Source organism: Theobroma umbraticum, unplaced genomic scaffold (genome assembly GCF_002168275.2).
Source record: "Theobroma umbraticum cultivar Fairchild unplaced genomic scaffold, ASM216827v3 scaffold_60.0, whole genome shotgun sequence".
Classification (NCBI taxonomy): domain Eukaryota; kingdom Viridiplantae; phylum Streptophyta; class Magnoliopsida; order Malvales; family Malvaceae; genus Theobroma; species Theobroma umbraticum.
This window is the reverse complement of record NW_018397288.1, coordinates 624089-629552: the sequence shown is the minus strand read 5'-3', so window position 1 is coordinate 629552 and position 5464 is coordinate 624089.

Genomic DNA, 5464 nt, shown 5'->3' with positions numbered 1-5464 from the left:
TTGGGTTTTAAAGCTTTGTAAAAGATGTAGTAAAAAAAAGGTTTAATTTGAAAAAGTTGAATTAATGTTGTTATCTTTAGCAAATCCTTGAAGAAAACAAATAGATTTCAAAATAACATAATTTGCATTGCATTGACTAGATAAATTCTAAATACCAAAGTCAAGGCAAATAACCAATCCAAAGTTCAAGATTGAGACAAATACTCGATACAAATGTCAAAATTGAAACCATAAACATCTCAAGCACTAAGGTTGAAACAAATGTCAAGTCAAAGAATAGAGTCTAACAAATACCAAATCCAATGTCCAAAGTTGAAAAAATATCAATCCCAAAGTCCAAAATTCAAACAAACATCCAGTTCCAATTCCATAGTATCAAATGTCATTTCAAATAGATTATGAAGCATTATGTTGCAAGGACAACTAAATCAAAGTTTCTCATAGCACCAAAAGGGTCAAATACATGACTGTCTTTGACCGTGTATCAAAGGTGGTAGGATCGTATCAACTACCAAATGAAAGCAAATCAAAAGGGTAGGTCACTGTCAAGTACTTAAACAAAAATAGGCATTGTGCATAATGCTAGTGTCTACTGTCACTAGCCACATGTCCACAACTCGAGTAGGCTTCACGGACACATTTTTGTATTATGTTTCCAAATATCCATATACTCAATCCTATATGAAAAGATGAATCCAATCACCATCCAAGAACAAAGGATTCAATAGAATGAAGTAAAGTGTACAAAGTCTATTTTCAAGCATAGTATATTCTCCATTATCAACAAAATAAATTATGAAGCAAAGGCTAATAATATCATTTTAAATTTCAAAATTTGCAATCATTCAACTACTCATGGACAAACATAAATTTTTGAGGCATCAAACATTTCAAAGGCTTGTTCTCTATGCACTTCTCTACGCACAAAACTATATACATAGTATCATATTTACATAATATATCTAGATTTCATTAAACCATCGTGAAACCATTATGCATATCATAAAAGTCAATCAAAATATATTTTAATGCGAGGTTGTAAAATAGGTACGCTTAATTATATTAAAATAATTAAAAATGCCATATTTACCCACTTCTTAAAGCATGTCTTTTTTTTCCCTCGGCACTTTTTGTTGAAAGCTAGACTTTTCAAACACCTTAAATTACTCCAATATCACCTAGAATTGATATTTACACATAAATGCACTCAAAGTCCCAACAAAATGATATTCAATCATTAATATCCTCAAAAGCCCCTAAAATTTCGAAATACTTTGAATACACATTCCTAACCTTATTTAATCTTACTTATTTCCAATTTTTTCCACCAAACTATCATCAAAACTACATACCCATTAAGTAAACAACTTATTTTTCCTAATTTTCTTCTTTGGGGAGCTTCTAGTGGAGGGTTTAGCCAAATCTTATAAATCAAAGAAATTTATAGCTTTCAGAGAGAGAAAACAAAAATCCTCAAAACCAAACTTTTGGGAGTGGAAATCCTTACCTTTGGCACTTAGAATCCAACATTTGTTGACAGAGTTAGGAGGTTTTGAAAGGTAGGAAATTTGAGAGAAAATGGGTTAGAGAACAAAAAATAGAAGCAAAATTATGTAATTTTCGATTTTAGGGATTTTAAGCCCATTTAGGCTAACTGGCAGCCTAAGATCTAATATGAAGAGTCTATAGTCGATCTTGGGCCTGTAGGTTTGATATTCTACATATTTCCCTTCATAAGATTGACTATAGGAGGTCTACAGTTGATCTTGGACTAGAATGTCCATTTCTGCCCGATTTTCCTTCACTAGGTCAACTACAAAAGGTTTATGGCCAATCTTGGGCCAATAGGATGACATTTGCTCCATTTTTCCTCTGTAAGATTGACTATAGAGGGCCTATACTCTATCCTTGGCCAAAATCCTTGATTCCCCCTGCTTTTACCTCCCACGATCAACCCTTTATGCACTAGCATCGACTTTCAAGGTCTAAACTTGTAAAAATTGTTTCTTTTAAAGCCTAATCTCATTCTAAATCTCCCTTACAACCTTCATGACTTTTATTTATAAATTTTGAAGGATGAAATTGAGGTTTTTGACTTAACAAATGTATTTCTTAAGCTCACCAAGTTAATTACCCAAGTGACGAAATTTACAAGTTTCACAATATGCCCTCAGGTTCGGTGTTTTGAGCAGAAAGATTTCTAGCAATCAAAAGGAAGAACAAGGAAGGGAAAGAGAGAAGGTAGTTTCTAGAGGCTAATCAACAATGGTGGGTGATTAAAAGGGAAAGAAAGGTAAGAAAAGGAAAAAGGAGAAAGACAGAGTCTTGCCAATAGTGATATTCAATGATGAAGGGCAACATTTATAGAGAGAGAGGGAAGGAAAGGAAATAAGGATGGGGATGGGGATGAGGAATTAAGTTTTCTTTGACTTTTATATTTAGGGTTTTGAGGGGACGACACCGAAACATAGCCAAAGAAAAGGCCTGAAAAAAGAATAAGGAAAAAAGTCAGAGATAGAAGGGCAGCTAACAAGAAAAAAAAGAAAGAGAAAATGATAAGCCCAATAAGGTCCAAGGGATAGTGGGCTCTTGTCTAGCCCACTAATAGTAATATTTAAGCTTTTTTATATTTTAGCCCATTTATTTATTATAATTGAATTACTTAATTAAATTTGATACATGTTATCACCAATTGATTATGAGGTTATTTTCCTTTTCTAAAATTTTAATAATAATCAGTCGAAAAAATAATTATATGTTTTAAATCTTGTAAATTAATAATATGTTTTAAATCTTGTACAATAAAGTAGGATAGATAAGCACAAAAAAGAATATATAAAGAAAGAAAAAATGAAGAAAAACTTTAAATAAAATATGTTTTAAATTTTTAAATAAAATATAAAGAAAAATAAAAAACTTTAGTGAAAGAAAGAAGAAAAAATGAACCAACTTTCGAAAAAAAGAAGCAATACCAACTTAAATAAGCTTATTCTGACAAGAATTCAAGATCTACTTAACATTGAAAATTTTTTTATGTCTTAATCTGTGTGGATGTATAGGCAAAATTGAGTAAAGAAATCTCAAATGTTGTCCTTATCTTCTTAATCAACATTTATTTTCTAGCTGCCTCTCATGCCTTTGACAAACACCACAAACATTTAGCCACCCAACACTTTCCATCTTGAGCACATCCACCTCAATCCCTTGCCATATGATCTTCAACATTCTTAAATCACAAACCATTTGCTTAGCAATCAAATGGTCTATATCCTAGGATAAAAGGAACATAATTTTCCTAGTTTAGCACTTTACAAATTTCCAATAATCATGTGCCAAATTGCGTGTACATTTATGAGGTCAATCTATTAATAATAACATGAACCCAATTTTCCATAAAACCTTAACAAATCAAAGGCAACATTTGGATTAACAAAAGTTGACTGATGTGGCGTTTGCTGAAGTGGTTAAAATGCTGATGTGAATATCAATGGACAAACACCAAGTTTTAATCTCAAACACATTAACCTTAGATTAAATGAGATTAACAAAAAAGTTAAGAGAGAGAAAGAAAAGATTAACAATCGATAAAAGGGAGAAAGACACTTTAACCCTAAATTAAATGAGATTAAGGAAAAAAATTAAGAGAGATAAAAAAGATTAACAATCGATAAAAAGGAGAAAGATAACTTAACCCTAAATTAAATGAGATTAACAAAAGAGATAAGGGAAAAAAGAAATAAAAAGATTAACAACAAATTAACAAAAAAAGATTAGCAAAAATCCTAAATTACACATTTGTTTTAACCTTTTAGCTACTTTTAGGACAAGTCCTATTTGTCTACGTGCCTTTGAAACCCTTATGACAAAGACTTGTAATCATAATTACTTTAACAAATATAGTACTTTGTCATATCCCATTTCTTAGAGGGATCGTGACCGACGCATGGACCCTAACGAACATAATTTGCTAAGTCTAAGCAAGCCTTTTATCATAAACATCATTAAACATTCATCATTACATGTGGAAGTAACTTATAACATCTATTTACATACGAAATGATCATGCATGATTACTCATTATACAATTAAAGAACTTCTCAACTTAATTGTATAAGTTCAAGCATTTGATATATATATATATATATCAAACAGTGCCACTGTCACAATGCACAATAACATTAGCTGTCAACCACACCCTTGGGTGTCCATGTAGGCTTTCGAGCCATTATCATAATCTTATACATAACGTTCTCAAATGTAAAATGCCCAAACAAAGGTTACATTAACCTAATATGTTCATAACCCATAAACATAATCAAATTCATAGATATGAACATATGACTGACTCGTTAGTGGAACGTAATCGACCTTCTAGGCATCAAGGGCTGCTAAACACCTATCAAAGAATGAAGACTGGAAACTTCTATCCATGACACTAGTTGCTATCAAACTACTGATAACTAATAGAGTTATTTAGACTTAATTTTAATAGTAATTTAGCTTACTTCTTGTAGTAATGCATTGAAATTAGTAGGTTCAATTTTAACTATTTTAAATTAATTAATTTAGGAGAGTCAATCTAATCTTAGTTAATTTTATACTTAATTTAGTGTTAATATGATTAAGATAGGTTGTTGTTGATTTATTCGTGCTTTTGTAGGTGTTTAATGAAAGAAGAAGTTTAATGAAAAAAGGAAAGCAATTTTAAGGTGTAGATTTTCACAGCATATGTTTCAGAATTTTGACTATAACTCTCTCTAAAAACTCAAAATGGAATGATTCTTGAACCATTGGAAAGTTAAGATAAGAACCTACAACTTTTATGTTTACCTCCTATCCTAGTTTAGCTTAGAAGTTAGTCAAAAATCTTGTTGAAATTGAACCATTGCAGTAATTCTAGAGCAATTACGATTTTTGCTAATTAATTGGATGAGGCCATAGCTATGGGGGAGGTAGGCCATGGCTCACATAATCTAATGAGGAAATCCTGATTGAAATTGACTTCTTTCTCCACCTAACTTGACCTAAATTCAAAGCCCTATAAAAATAAGCTTTCGGAGGATTTTAAAAAAAACACCATATTAAGAGCTTAAAATCAAGCCACAATGTCATTGAAGCTGAGATGAATTTGAAGGATTCAAGAAGATTTAGAAGATAAAGATTACAATTCTTGGTTTCTATTATCTTTTTATTATTCTCTTATTTTTTCTATTTTTTTTTTGATAATTAGGGGAGGGGGGACTCGAGCCTTACACTTTTGACAAAAGGATAATGCACCAACCAATCAGCCAGATGCTCGGGTGCTTATTTTTCTTAATTTGATATAATTGTTTAAACCTAATTTGATGATAATGAGTGACTTGATGGGAAACTAAGTTATCCATCTAAGATTATGATTTAGATGAATATTTAGTTTGATTTATTTACCTCTCTTTTGCTTATGTTTGATGGATTTAAGTTGTTT